We start from the raw sequence: 15953 nt of genomic DNA on the forward strand, positions 1-15953 counted from the left end.
ATCACTGCTTGCTTGTCCCTACAACCACCCCCCCTCCAACTTCTCTCCCCCCACCCCCCCCGCCCCCCCACCGACCTTAAACCAGCTTATATTTCACCCCTCTCCTAACTTCACTCAGTTCTGTTGAAAGGTCATGAGGACTCGAAACATCGACTCTTTTCTTCTCCGCCGATGCTGCCAGACCTGCTGAGTTTTTCCAGGTAATTCTGTTTTTGTTTATAGATTCTAAACCTATTCGTAACATAAACATTAAAATATGTTCAGTAGGAATCCCACCCTCTAGTGACTAGTTCCAGTTATTGCATATATTAGGAGAAATTCTGAGGTTGAAAAATCAGGGTTCACTGTTGTAAGTTCATCTTGGTAGTTACAGGTAATGAACTGGCTCTACATCCCATCTTAATCCATTTCTCCAGACAGATCCTAATGCTTCCATCCCCTGTGAAGCATCCGAAATAATTTTAAGAAGAGAAGCTTACAAATATGTAATGTCCATCAGCAAAGCACTTTACAGCCATTGTAATGCTTTTTAAAAAAAAGCGTTGTCACTGTTATAATGTACAGAATGTGGTATCCAATTTGCACACAGCAAGCTCCCAGAAGCAGCAATATAATAATGGCCAGATAAACTGTTTTTGTAATGTTAATTGAGGAATAAATATCAACTGGGACACCGGGGATAACCCATCTGCTCTTGTTCAAAATAGTGCCGTGGGATCTTTTAGGGCCACCTGAGAGGGCAGACACAGCCTTGGTTTAAAGTCACATCTGAAAGACTCTGACTGTGCAGCACACTGTCACTACTGCATAGCTCAGGAAATTGAGAAGTGAACAAAGATGAGTTTGAGCCACAGGCCCTATGGGTATTAACATCTGTCATTGGTCCATCTGAGTATAAGTTCACTTGTTGAAGCTGTTGTCTCAGTTTCCATTGGTAAATATTTGATAGTCAGTTCTTGTGTGGATACAATTGTTGTCGACCTTGGACAACAAGGTGATATGACCAGGGTGGGAGGTGTGTTGGATATGATTGACAGGTCAGAAGATAAATGGCAGAATTTTCCAGTCACCCCCGCAGTGGGTTTAATGGCAGGCAAGGGAGGGGGGAGCAACGTAGCGGGAGCTCAAAATGATGGACCGATCTTCTGCTCTCACCTGCCATAGTGGGTCACAATTCCCGCCAGAGACCGGCATGAAACCAATTTTCATCCTGCTAATGGGATGCAGATGAAGGCCCAGCCAGAATCAACACCCCCCCCGCCCCCGATCGTCCGTGCTGCCAGTGGAATATCACTCCAGTCCAGGACGTAGTGTGTAAAAGTGGGCACTTACCTGTAGAAGGCCAGGGGCAGCTTGTGGAAATAAAGAGAAGATGGAGGCGTCCAGAGACCAGGCCCTGGAACACCACGTGCAGTAGGAGGTGGGTGGTTCCATAAACCACGTGGATCTTCTCTTCACAGCAGCATCCAGGGGGTGGTTATTCTTGGTGCAGCAACCTCTTCCAGGGATCGGATCTTCAAGCAGCAGAAGCTGCAGGAGGTACTGGTGGGTGTCGAGGGTCTGTGCTGGTGATGGGGTGGTTGGGGGCAGAATAGAGGAGGAGAGGATTGAAGAGATGCGATGGGTGTGCAGACCTAGACAGGGGCGGTGGGGGGTAGGGAGGGATTCAGGGGGGGTCATGCAATGGGTGAGCTGGTATGGAGCAGGAGAGTGGAAAGGGCCATGTTAGAGTGCAGGTTGGGGGGGTGGTACTTGTGCAGGTGTGAAGGAGCATGGGGCATTGTGCAGGCGTGGAGGGGCATGGGAGGTGCAGAAGTGTGGATGGGCATGGGGGTGCAGATGTGTGGATGGGCATGGGGGTGCAGAAGTGTGGATGGGCATGGGGGTGCAGATGTGTGGATGGGCATGGGGGTGCAGGTGTGTGGCTGGGCATGGGGGTGCAGAGGTGTGGATGGGCATGGGGGTGCAGAAGTGTGGATGGGCATGGGAGTGCAGAGGTGTGGATGGGCATGGGGATGCAGAAGTGTGGATGGGCATGGGAGTGCAGAGGTGTGGATGGGCATGGAGGTGCAGATGTGTGGATGGGCATGGGAGTGCAGAGGTGTGGATGGGCATGGGGGCTGCAGAAGTGTGGATGGGCATGGGAGTGCAGAGGTGTGGATGGGCATGGGGTGCAGAAGTGTGGATGGGCATGGGGGGTGCAGAGGTGTGGATGGGCATGGGGGGTGCAGAGGTGTGGATGGGCATGAGGGATGCAGAGCGGAAAGTGGTTCAAAGGAAGGGGTTAATGGAGGATTCTGGGGTGGGGGGGGCATACTGGGGGTCCCATGGTAGGAGGGGATGGTGACGGTTAAAGGCGGCAGTGGGAGCCAATAGGGTGGGAGGGTGAGGATGCAGCGTTGTTGAGTGAAGGGGCGCTGAGGGTTGTTGGAGGGGATGGGAACATGACGCAGATTTGGAGGGTTGGAAGGAAGAGGGGGGCATGTCAATCATAATGGGAGTGAGGTTTTCAGGAAGGTAGGGGACTTCTACATTTACCTGTATGGGACTGAATATGATGGGGAGGGTTGAAGGGTGACTGTGGGGAGGTCGAAAGTGATTCCTTGGCGGGGGGGTCAATGGTTATGAGGGGAGGGGGTCGGTGTGGGTGATGGGGGTAGGGGAAAAGGTATTCGACTCTACCACAAACGTTACTAGCACCATAGCTGCTCGCAACTATGCAGAGCCTTGTGGTGGAGATCTTGAGATGGTGTATGGGACTTGGGTCATCGGGAGTAGGCAGAGATGCAGGTCAGCTCAATTGGACAACTGAAAAGGCACTCCAGCGTGTAGTACTTACATTGCTAGGGCCTTTGGACAGAGGAGAGTGTGAAGGGCAAAGGCTCAGCGGGAGTGTGCAGGAGACTTCTTGCACATGGCTTGCAAAGGGCCCTGGCAAATACCTTTTGCCTCCCTGCACATGCCTAATTCCAGGGGAGATGGTGTGTCCTTGGGAAGATGGTAGGGGAGGGGACGCACAGGCTTAAGGGCCATCAAAAATAAAACACATCAGGCTTGATTAAGTTGCAAGTGAACTATATTTACAGAGGTGTGATATGTGTAACAATCATAGTGCACCCATGCAACCACTTGTGAATTCAGGACTTCATAATTTTTCTTTCCCTAATGCTTCTTCTAAGTGCTCTCCCAACATCCGCAACAGGGGTGCAGGCAGCCTGCTGACCCTTGGCTCTGTTGCCTTGGATGACCTTGGCAGGCATCCTCAGGAGACCTGAGGCCTGGAGGGCTCCAGCTTACTTTGGCTGTTCTGCTGTGGGCAGCTGCTCCCTTTGTGGTCACAGAGAACGAGATTGAAGGGGTCACAGGCAAAGGGGATTCTGAAGGGCTGGACACCATCAGAGAGTCCTGAGTAGAGGTCCCGGGGTATCCAGCTGCTGCTCCTCCACCCTTTGGGTGCCCAAAGGCCCCTGCCTGACTCCTTGAGGGGAAGGAGCAGCTGGAGGGAGGTCGAAGTGTCCTGTCCACCTTTCACATAGCCACTGCTCACCCATCGCTACAGAGATGGAATGCAGCTCTGCGTGCATCTCTGACAGAATCAGCTGGACTAGGTTCTCCATAGAGTTTGCCGTCTGCCACCTTTCCCATGTAGACCTCTACACTTGCACATGTCAGCACCACTTCAGCAGCCAGCAGACGGACGGATTCCTCTGCCTCACATGCCACCCTGTTGAGGGCCTCCGACACCTCTGCCTGATGCTCCCTCATCTCTTACTGCCTCTCCAGCATCTGTTGGAAGGCCAATTCCAGATGCCTGTCATCAGGCATGAACCTCACAGGTGCCTCTTCTTCAGCATTTCTCTAAGTGTCAATGAGCTTGGTAGATCCTGCCTCCCTCCTGCGGACACGTTTCCATGCAGTGGCCACCAGAATGTGAGAGCCCTATTAAACTAGAACTAATACCCACTGAGGTGTGCATCTCTGGGCTGGTGGAGGGGGCAGGTGTCTACTGTGATGCCTCTACAGGTGCTTTCTTCATCAGCGTTGTCCTTGGTCCTCTCTGGGCCTGTCCAAGTGCTGGACAAGGCTTCCTCACTTTCAGACCTCTTCCTGATACCACCTGTAAGCGAGAGAGGAGAAAGCGAGTGACAGCATCAGCTGCCTCCAACATGGAGGCACCCTTGACCCTGAGGTTTCTATGAAAAAGATGGATCCCTATTGGATGGAGGCCACAATCCAATCTCTCCATCTCCCACTCTACCCCTGCCAGCTGGGCTGCTCATTCCTCAAAGTCAGCCAGTTGATTCAACTGTGGCCGGCCTCGTCCCATCTTCTCTCTCTCTCTTCTATTTTGTCTTAACTTCTCCTGCACAAAGAGAGAAGATGGGGTTGAGAGCAATTGAGTTTCATGTATCTTTCTCATGCTTTCTTATAAATAGCCCACTGGATTGTGTGCCATGTGTTTGATGCACTGCAGGTTGTTCTGGGTCAGCACCCTCCAGAGTGCTGAGCCCATGCAGATAAGGCTCAGAGAGACATGTCATTAGCAGTGCTTGCTGGTACCCTCAATGCCTGAGTCCCTTCCCCACCCAACCGCCAACCACCCCACCCTCCACACTCTAGACAGCATGTGAGCTCTCTGTGTGAAAGGGTAAGGGACCCAGAGTGGCCTCTCCACCTGGAGTAGATGGACTGCAGTGGGGCTATGAGGCATCACCTTATCATAGTGCCACTGAGGCCCATGAGCCCTGTACCATTCATTGAGGGGAGTGAGCAGTTGAGGGTTCACTTACCCTGGCTGGACGGGTGAGGTTATTTGTCCTTTTGCAGCATTGCAGAGCAGTCCTGTGCTGGAATCCCTGGGCAGTGACCACACTGGAGGTTTTCTCCAATGCAGGTTTCATATCCCTGCTCGGCCGCCTCCTCCCATCCGGCAGATAGAGAATGTCCCTCCAAGTGGAGGCCAGGTCGAGCAGGATGCCCAGGGAGGCATTGCTGAATCTGGGGGCTGGAGCTCACTGTCCTCTTCTGGTCATCTCCTCAATCCGCGTGGTGGGTAAGTTGGCGTCCGAGTGCTTTTTAAACATGGTGCCCATATATGACGGTTGGGCATGCACTATTCAGCTCACCTCATTGCAAAAAATGTTGGGAATCCCCCGAGCGCATAATTAATGACAGTGGGGTCACGCAATATGGCACAAATTCTCAGCAGTCTCTGTGGCAGAACTTAGACCCGGATGGGAAAATTCCACCTAAAGACTATCACCATCCATGGTAACAACATAGTGCTTGGTGGAATGAACACATGCACAGGGATGAGCTGCACCAAAGAGGGACCAAGATCGCAGGAGGTCCCACCCGTGTCATAGGGTTTACAGACAGAGGCGCTTGGAAGAGCAGTACCACCACAGTCTGAGGTTGCCACATTAGGTGGTAGCAGACAGCTGTAGTCTCCTAGAGAAGAACCTGCTCCCTACTGGAACCAGTGACCACACGTTGCCATTGTCTGCAAAAGTCACCATCACTCTCAAATCTTTTGCCTCCAGATATGTCTGGGGTGCGACCAAAGATGATCCAGGATTTCCCAGTTAGATGCATGTAATCGCATAAGGCAGATGTATCGCTTGCCAGAACCCACCATTATGTAAATTTGCCTAACTGTTTGGATTCTCACAAGTACAGTGTACCACTGACTGTACATATGTGGCAATCCAGCTATCAACACAGCAACCAGGAGTTTTATAAACTGCAAGGGATAATCATCCATAAATGCACAGCTAGTGTGCAACCACAGGAAGATGTTTATTGTTATGACGTGGCAGATGATGTGTGCCAGGCAGACCATATCCACAAGGGAAACTTGGTTGCGCTATCACAACAGTTTTGCAATTTGTATTTATTACGAGAAGATGTGTGCACTGAATTCAGAAGTAATGAGTCCACCAAGACTTTTAGAGATTTTAAAAATTAAATTAAAATATTTATTCACAAAATAAAAGATTTCAAGCACATACATAAGATGACAATTACTTAATAATATAACAACTCCTAAAATTCCTAATTAACCTGACTCCCAGTTAGACACCCCTTTTAAGGCAAGAGTCCAAAATAGATTTTAGATTTAAAAACAAAACCAGCGAGTTAACATCGTACCCACTTGACTGTGGGATTCCAAATGGCTTTTTCCAACTTCAGTTATTGGACAGAGCCAACTTATGCACAAATGGCTGGAGGCTTTTTGAAGACTGTTTCACACACTCCTGTTAGATCTTACATGGCCCTTTCCTCACATAGTTTTCATTCTCCTTTATATATGTTTCTCTCTCTTTAATATGTAAATTCTATTGTTCTATATGTCTTTGGAATGGTACCTTTCCCATAATATAAAAACTTTCACGTTGCACCATAGTCAGTAACCTTTGGGAAAAATAAACTCACTCCTTAGCCTTGCTTATCTGATTAGTTGTAAACAGACTAATATCCCTTTGAAATCCAAACAAACCCTTCACTTATCTAAAATTGCAAATTCCCTTCACACTCTACATGCTAAGCCAGCAACCATGTTTACTCATTAACATCTCAAGCACATTTCCACACATAGCTTCTTTTGGTAATTCCAAACTTACAGTCTACCTGACTCCAAATATAGTTAAATCACACAGACCCAACTATACTCACACCCATAAAACTACTTTACAATTAAAGCAGAAAATTATTATACTTTAGTAACATTATGTAGAACTATGTCAGATTCTCTGGAAGCTGTCATGAATCATTCACACTGCGACAGCCCAACATTCCGGAGAACACAAACAAGTTACATTTATATAGCACCTTTTATATCGTGAAACACCCCAGGTCACTTCAGAAGGGCATTATTCATCAAAGTTTGACTGAGACACAGAAGGAAATATATGATAGATGACTAAAAACTTGGTCAAGGTGATAGGTTATTAATGAGCATCTTAAAGGAGCAGAGAGAAATAGAGAGACATTAGGAAGTGAATTTTGGAGCTTAGGGTCTAGGCAGCTGAAGGCAATGTTGACAATGGGGTAGAAATTAAAATTGGGAATGCTCAAGAGGCCAGAATGGAGGAGGGTAGGGATCTCAAGGGTTCGTAAATTTGGAGGAACTTATACACAGAGAGGAGAATGGCCATTAAGGTGTTGTCGGACTGGGTGTCAATGTAGGTTAGCAAGAGCATGGGTGACAGGAGTTTCAGGTGTGACATTTATCTCGAGGGCAGCTGCTTCTGCATTAATTAGTTGGGCTTTTATGGCCGATGATCTTCCCTCTCCTTTGCATTGTGTGACCTCTTCTCCTGTAAGGGGCAAGAAAACAAGTGAGCAAAGGCCAGGTATTCATTCCATTAATGTAACACATTTGGTGAGGGGGTTATGAGACAGAAGTATGACATTGCATAAGGATTAGGGGGAGTACAACAGTGAATGAGTAAATGGGGAGGTGATGAGGTGCATAGGAACTGAAGGCTTGGTGCTGCTGACAGTTGTGTTGATATGAGGTTGATGTGACGGAGACAGAGTGAAAGGGGGCAGGGAGGGGCTTAAACCAAAGGGTGCAGTCAATCAGCAAATGTACTCACTTTACCTGACCTGGTCAGTTCATTGCATCACTTCCTGTATGTATCAAACCCTAGGCACAAAGCTCTTGCTCCTCACCTCCTCAGATACCTCCAGCTGTACCTTCTCTTGGTCAAAGCAGCAGGTTTATTCCATCGCCAGGGAAAAGTATGTCCTTTCTCCTGACTGCACCTAGCAGTAATTCCAGTGGTGTGCCATTGAACCTGGGCACTGTGCTTGCTCTATGTGCACCATCCAATCCTGCAGCAGAATATTGCGCAGGTCGGGCGGGCACACGCCCAACCTGAATGAGCATAAAATGATGCACAATGACATTGGGCGAGCTTCCCGACGTCATCACGCACTCGTGTGATATTTTGGTCAGTGGGCGTGCGGGAGTCGGCAACGCGCCCGCTGACAAGTAACAGGCCTATTAAGGCCAATAAAGTAATAATTAAGTTCAATTGTTTGCTGCCAGTCCAACGTTATAGTTGGAGGGCAGGCGAAAAGGCCAAGTGGCCTTTGGATTTTTTAGGAAACCTCATCCATGGGCAGCAAACACAAATTAAATTAAAATGTTTAAATTTCATTCATAACATGGCCCTGCCCATGTGACAGAGTCACATGAGGGGACACATTTTTAACATCTTTTTTATTTTCAGAAATCTTCATCTCCCTGAGGCAACTCTGTGCCTCGGTGAGCTTTTCCCATGCGTGAACTTCTGAGATTGCCCTGCACCCCCTGCACACAAACGCATGTTTCATGTTGGGTGGGCCAGTGTGAAATCACAGTCGGGCCCCAATCATGGGCAGCAGTCGCTTTCACGGCCGTTCCCGGGCCCGCCCACCGCGCATGCCCAATGAGGGCAAAATTCTGCTCCAATTTATATTTGTGAACTGTCCCTTTAAATATGGTGGAGATCGAGTAACATGACTGGAGACGTGAATCCCAGAAGTCCAAATTAATTGGTTCAATTAAAGATAATGACGTAACAGTGACATCAGCAGTCATGTGCTAGAGACCCTGTGGAGCAGATGGAATAGTCTGCACTCAAGAGAGATGTATTTACCCTGTAGCTTATCATGTGCATAGTGTTAATGAAGTAGTTGTTCAGTAGTACAGAACTTAAGTATTGCTGAGAAAAGAAACATGTCTAAGCTTTTCGCCTTGCACTCATCAGGATACGTCACAAGAATATCAATATAAAGGGGGAAACACCAATTTATACTTTTATACTGTATGTGAAGAGAGTGCTGATTGGTTGGCAAATGGACTCTGATTGGTAGAGGCATTGCCATGAAGAATGCACCAGTGATGATATCTGACAGTTGACTGCCAAGCATTGCTTGAGATTTAAACCAGGCAGCTTGACCCTCATTAGTCAAGGCATTGCCCTGAGGAATGAGTCAGCGAACGGCTACAACTTATTTTGTTAAGATGAAACAGGCACAGTTTGTGTGCATGTTCTTTTTGTCTGCGAAGAACAGGGACCTGTGTTAATATATGTAGCTTCCAGTACAGGAGGGCATACCAGGAGCAACATCAGGCATACCTAAAAATAAGGTGCCAATCTGGTGAAGCTCCAATGCAGAATTACTTGCGTGCCAACAGCATAAGTAGCAAATGATAGACAGATTCCACAACCAGCGGATCAGATCTAAGCTCTACAGTCCTGCCATATCCAGCCGTGAATCGTGGTGGACAATTAAACAGCTCTCTGGAGGAGGAGGCTCCACAAATATCCCCACCCTCAATGATGGAGGACCCAGCACGTCAGTGCAAAGGGTAAGGCTGAAGCATTTACAAAAATCTTCGGCCAAAAGTGCCGAGTGGATGATCCATCTTAGCCTCCTCCAGAGGTCCTCAGCATCACAGAGGCCAATCTTCAGCTGATTCAATTCACTCCACATGATACCAAGAAATGGTTGAAGGCACTGGATACTGCAAAGGCTATGGACCCTGACAATATTCCGGCGACAGTGCTGAAGACTTGTGCTCTAGAACTTGCCACGCCCCCAGCCAAGCTGTTCCAGCACAGCTACAACACTGGCATCTACTCTCGCAAACATCTTTGTTGGTTTCCATGAGAATCGTGTCTTCGATGGAATGATGCCTAACTTCCTACACCTCGCATTGTTTTGATAGGTGGATGATATATTTGCTATATTTAAACAAGGCTACCAGCTCTTGTTACCAAGCAGACAACCTCTTATTTGTTATAAAAACAAAAATACCTGGAAAAACTCAGCAGGTCTGACAGCATCTGCGGAGAGGAACACAGTTAATGTTTCGAGTCCATATGACTCTTCATCAGAATGAAGAAATATAGAAATGTGGTGGAATATAACCTGGCTGAAGGGGGGTGGGACAGGTAGAGCTGGATAGAGGGCCAGTGATAGGTGGAGGCAAAGAAGAGATTGCCAAAGATATCATAGATAAAAGGACAAAGGGTTGTTGACGGTGCTGATATTAACTGAGGAATGTGATAATGATGACATTAAGGGTAGAAAGCAGGACGAGCAAGTGACAGATAGCCCTAGTGGGGGTGGGGTGGGGGTAAGGGATCGAAATAGCTAAAAGGTAGAGATAAAACAATGGATGGAAATACATTTAAAAATAATGAAAATAGGTGGGAAAAGAAAAATATATATATTTTTAAAATATTAAAAATTATAAATTATTGGAAAAAGGGGTATTGGAAAGGGTGGGGATGGAGGAGAGAGTTCATGATCTAAAGTTGTTGAACTCAATATTAAGTCCAGAAGGCTGTAAAGTGCCTAGTCGGAAGATGAGGTGCTGTTCCTCCATTTTGTGTTGAGCTTCACTGGAACATTACAGCAGGCCAAGGACGGACAAGTGGGCATGAGAGCAGGGTGGAGTGTTGAAATGGCAAGCGACAGGGAGGTCTGAGTCATGCTTGCAGACAGACCAAAGGTGTTCAGCAAAGCGGTCACCCAGTCTGCGTTTGGTCTCTCCAGTGTAGAGAAGGCTGCATTGGGAGCAGCGAATGCAGTAGACTAAATTGAGGGAAGTAGAAGTGAAATGCTGCTTCACTTGAAAGGAGTGTTTGGGCCCTTGGACGGTGAGGAGGGGGGAAGTAAAGGGGCAGGTGCTGCACCTTCTGTGGTTGCATGGGAAGGTGCTGTGGGAGGGCGTTGAGGTGTAGAGGGTGATGGAAGAGTGGACCAGGGTATCCTGGAGGGAATGATCCCTGCGGAATGCCACCGGGGGGGTGAATGGAAGATGTCTTTGGTGGTGGCATCATGTTGGAGTTGGCGGAAATGGCAGAGGATGATCCTTTGAATGTGAAGGCTGGTGGGGTGATAAGTGAGGACAAGGGGGACCCTATCATGGTTCTGGGAGGGAGAGGAAGGTGTGAGGGTGGATGCCCGGGAGATGTCAACCACTGTGGGTGGAAAACCTTGGTTACAGAAGAAGGAAGACATGTCAGAGGAACTGCTTTTGAAAGTGGCATCAGAACAGATGCGATGGAGGCGAAGGAACTGAGAGAATGGGATGGAGTCCTTACAGGAAGCGGGGTTTGAGGAGCTGTAGTCGAGGTAGCTAATCCCTCCCATGGCACCTTCCCATGCAACCATAGAAGGTGCAACACCTGCCCCTTTACTTCCTCCCTCCTCACCGTCCAAGGGCCAAAACACTCCTTTCAAGTGAAGCAGTATTTCACTTGCACTTCCCTCAATTTAGTCAACTGCATTCGCTGCTCCCAATGCGATTTCCTCTACATTGGAGAGACCAAACGCAGACTGGGTGACCGCTTTGCTGTTTGTCCACAAGCATGACCCAGACCTCCCTGTCGCTTGCCATTTCAACACTCCACCCTGCTCTCATGCCCACATGTCCGTCCTTGGCCTGCTGCAATGTTCTAGTGAAGCTCAACGCAAAATGGAGGAACAGCGCCTCATCATACGACTAGACACTTTACAGCCTTCTGGACTTAACATTGAGTTCAACAACTTTAGATCATGAACTCTCTCCTCCATCCCCACCCCCTTTCCAATACCCCTTTGTCCAATAATTTATAATTTTAAATATTTTTTTAATATATATATTTTTCTTTTCCCATCTATTTTCATTATTTTTAAATGTATTTCCATCCATTGTTTTATCTCTACCTTTTAGCTTTTTCGATCCCTTACCCCCACCCCACCCCCACTAGGGCTATCTGTCACTTGCTCGTCCTGCTTTCTACCCTTAATGTCATCATTATCATATTCCTCAGCTAATATCAGCACCGTCAACACCCCTTTGTCCTTTTGTCTATGACATCTTTGGCAATCTCCTCTTTGCCTCCACCTATAACTGGCCCTCTATCCAGCGCTACCTGTCCCACCCCCCCTTCAGCCAGCTTCTATGCCACCTCATTTCTATATTTCTTCGTTCTGATGAAGAGCCATATGGACTCAAAACGTTAACTGCATTCCTCTCCGCAGATGCTGTCAGGCCTGCTGAGTTTTTCCAGGTATTTTTGTTTTTGTTTCAGATTTCCAGCATCCGCAGTATTTTGCTTTTATCTCTTGTTTGCTATGGTGACTCAAATATAGCAGGAATGTCTAACTGGCACCAGATAAAAAGCATCATGGATGCTGCCAGGAAAACGGGTATTCACTGCCATTATTTTGCATAGTCACACACCAACTGCATACTAAGGAAGAGGTACCCTCTCCAAAATTCATAATCTCCCTATTGTCTATGATTTCCCAACTATTTCTGGAATGGCCTGTACTGATTGCCCTGTTGTGAATGGCGAATTAATGTGTTCCATGTGTGCACTGGATGTATGTGGAATGGGCCGATTTTGGCGTCAGAATCTAACACTGATTTAATGCCCGACTCATTGCTTTAAGTGATACTTGCTCTTAAACACATACAGCTGAAAGCATAAAGGACCCCAACCAGCACCACCCAACTTGCAGGGATGTTGCTTTTGACTGTCTACTTGCTGTTACAGAGTTATTGAAGTACTTGCTTGTTGGAACAATTGTGAGAAGTTATTCAAGTCAGCAGGGAGTGGTGCCAGACATTGTGAAGGCATTTTGTGGTTTTGATGTCCTGTGAGTGGCACCACTTTCTCCCAGTAATGGGCTACAGTTGCAGTTCCCCTTGAGTCACAGCATCAGAGGGAGATGGAGTAGTGGCAGCAGATAAGACAAGCTGTATGCAGTGGGAGGAGGAAAAGGGCTTTCAGTAGGAGACCTGACCACACTGGGTCTTCAGGGAGAACTTCTCCTAGCTGCACCTCAGCCAGGAACAGTATGTGAGGCTAGCAGTGTAGTTGGTAGGATTTGCATGTAAATCTTCATTCACTGACCTTGACCACTCATGTGAGGTCATGATACATCTTACGGCTCTGCGTCAATGCCCTTGGTGATGGAATGTTGGCATTGACAACCGCATAGGAACACGCGTAGGTTAGTGAACTATTTGAGCCTGTATGAGATCATGTCTAAACTGTGATCCAACTCCACATACCTGCCTTTGACCCATATCCCTTAACACCTTTAGATAACAAAAACCTATCAATCTCAGATTTTAAATGCACAATAGACCCAGCATCAACTGCAATTTGTGGAAAGTTCCAAACTTCCCTCATCTTTTGTGTGAAGAAATGTTTTCTAATTTCACTTCTCAAAGGTCAGTCTCTAATATCTAGATTATTCCCCCTTGTCCTAGGCTCCTCTCTATCTACCCTATCTATTTTCCTTGATATCTTGAAAGTTTTAATGTACCATGGCCCTGGCTCCCATTGTCTTCTGAGTTGTTCTCTGGAGGACCGCTCTCCTCTGGTCCACCTCTTCACCAGTGACTCACCTCAACATCCAAAATCTTTGGGGGACACTCTCGTGCCTGATGCACCATTTTAGGCCAGCTACCTTGACTTTAAGAGGTGCAGTCTGGCCTGAAGTAGAGTACACATTAGCTTTATCTGGTGCTAGTCTCACATGAACTTGGGCCCCCTGCTGAGGCATCTCCTCCAGCAAAGGTCATCTCAAAACCCGCTCTCTACGTGAACCTCCAGATGCCACCAGAGCAGAACACTGCCAAGGAGATCTACCTCAGCCCATCCAAAGTGAAGGAATTTGAGCTCACTACGGGTATGAAGGAGCAGACTAAAGGTCTGGGACTCTCAGAGACAGTGGGTTTGGTAGGAGAATAAATGCTTTAAAATGGGTTTAAAGATTGTATCCATAAATGTGCGTAGCATTAAATCTACTACGCGATGTGTTGCGACCTTGGACTACCTAGCCAAGGTCAAAGCTGACCTGCTGTTTCTGCAGGAGTGTGCGATACCGCACCTCAGCTCCTACAGGCAATGGTCACGATGGTGGTCCCATGGGCCATCGATCTGGTCGGGCGGAAACGACTCTCGTTCCTCCGGCCTGGGTATTCTACTGCGGGGAGGCAACTTCACCGTCTCCGAGGTTAAGGAGGTGGTGGGCGGGCGACTCCTCGTAGCAGACGTAATGTACAAGAACGCTCCACTCCGGTTAATTAACGTGTATGGCCCGGCACAAGGGGCTGAGCGGCTGGAGGTTTTTCAGCAGCTCCCACTGCTGCTGGCGACCTCCAGGCCGGTCATTCTGGGCGGTGACTTCAACTGCATCATCGATGCGGCTGGACGATCCGGCAGCAGATTGGACGCTACGTCCAGATCCCTGATGGAAACAGTTAAGGATGCCAAGCTGCACGACGTCTTCAGCAACCCTGCAGACGGAGCGCAGCGTAGATACACCTGGTCGCGGCCAGACGGGTCCACTCGTTCCAGGATAGACTTCCTGTTTGTGTCCCGTGCATTCACAGTCAGATCCACCGACGTCAAGCCGGTGTTCTTCTCTGACCACTGCCTCCTACTGGCGGACTGCCACTTGGAGAAGGACCTGAGGGTGGGCAGGGGGGCATGGAAGCTAAATGTGCAACTGCTGACCCCAGAGAACATTGAGGAGCTCAAGAGGGATTACAAAGGTTGGAGAACCGTGAAACCCCTCTTTGAGTCCCTGACACACTGGTGGGAAGCGATCAAGGGAAGCATCAAGAGGTTTTTCATCCTCAAAGGCACCCAGAAAGCTAGAAAGGAACAGAGGGAAATGTCCCGACTCCAGAAAAAGATGCAGAATCTGCTCCGGCTGCAGTCGATGGGGGTCGATGTCAAGGAGGAGCTCCAAGAGGTGAAGGGCCAGCAAGCCTCGCACTTTGCCTCGGAGGCCTCCAAGATCATCTTCCGTTCCAGAGTCCGCTCCGTGGAGCAGGATGAGACGTGCTCACGTTTCTTCTTCCAAAAGGTACACAGAGAGCGCTCTGTGATCAGCAGCCTGAAGGAAGAAGACGGCTCAGTAAAGTCATCACGGTCCGACATTCTGAGGATCAGCAAATCCTTTTATGCCGGATTGTATGACGTGAAGACCACGGACAGCACGGCCTCCCAGTCCTTCCTGTCCTCTATCACGGAGGTCTTAGACGACAGTACGCGGGAGAGCCTGGACAAACCGCTAACTCCTGATGAACTGACTAAGGCCCTTGAGTCCTTCGAGAAGAGTAAAACTCCCGGAAGCGACGGCTTGCCGGCGGAGTTGTATTCGGCTCTGTGGGACTTGATCGGCCCAGACCTGCTAGGAGTGTACGAGAGTATGCTCCTGGCCGGTAGTATGTCAGAATCCATGAGGAAAGGCATCATCACCCTCATCTACAAGCACAAGGGGGAAAGGGAGGAAATTAGAAATTGGCGACCCATTTCACTGTTGAATGTGGACTATAAGATTCTGTCCAAGGTCATCGCCAATCGGGTCAAATCCGCTCTGGAATTGGTGATTCACCCTGCCCAGACCTGCTCTGTGCCAGGCAGGAAGATCTCTGACAGCCTCGCGCTGCTCAGGGATACGATTGCCTATGTACAGGACAGGGGTGTGGATACCTGCCTCATCAGCTTGGATCAGGAGAAGGCCTTTGACAGAATATCGCACACCTACATGGGGGATGTGCTCTCCAAAATGGGGTTTGGGGAGGGAATTCGAAATTGGATCCAACTGCTCTACACTAACATCAGTAGCGCAGTCTCAATCAATAGGTGGGAAACAGATAGCTTTCCGATTAAATCTGGAGTCAGGCAGGGCTGTCCTCTCTCGCCTGTCCTTTTCGTGTGTTGCATAGAACCCTTTGCCGAGTCCATCAGGAAGGATCCGGGCATAAGAGGAGTGACGATCCCAGGCAGTGGAGGCACTCAGGTAAAAGCCTCCCTGTACATGGACGACGTCGCCGTCTTCTGCTCAGATCCGCTGTCGGTGCGCAGACTGATGCACATCTGCGACCAGTTCGAACTGGCCTCGGGAGCCAAGGTAAATCGTGGGAAGAGCGAGGCCAT

This window comes from Cetorhinus maximus, chromosome 19, assembly GCF_964194155.1.
Source record: "Cetorhinus maximus chromosome 19, sCetMax3.hap1.1, whole genome shotgun sequence".
Classification (NCBI taxonomy): domain Eukaryota; kingdom Metazoa; phylum Chordata; class Chondrichthyes; order Lamniformes; family Cetorhinidae; genus Cetorhinus; species Cetorhinus maximus.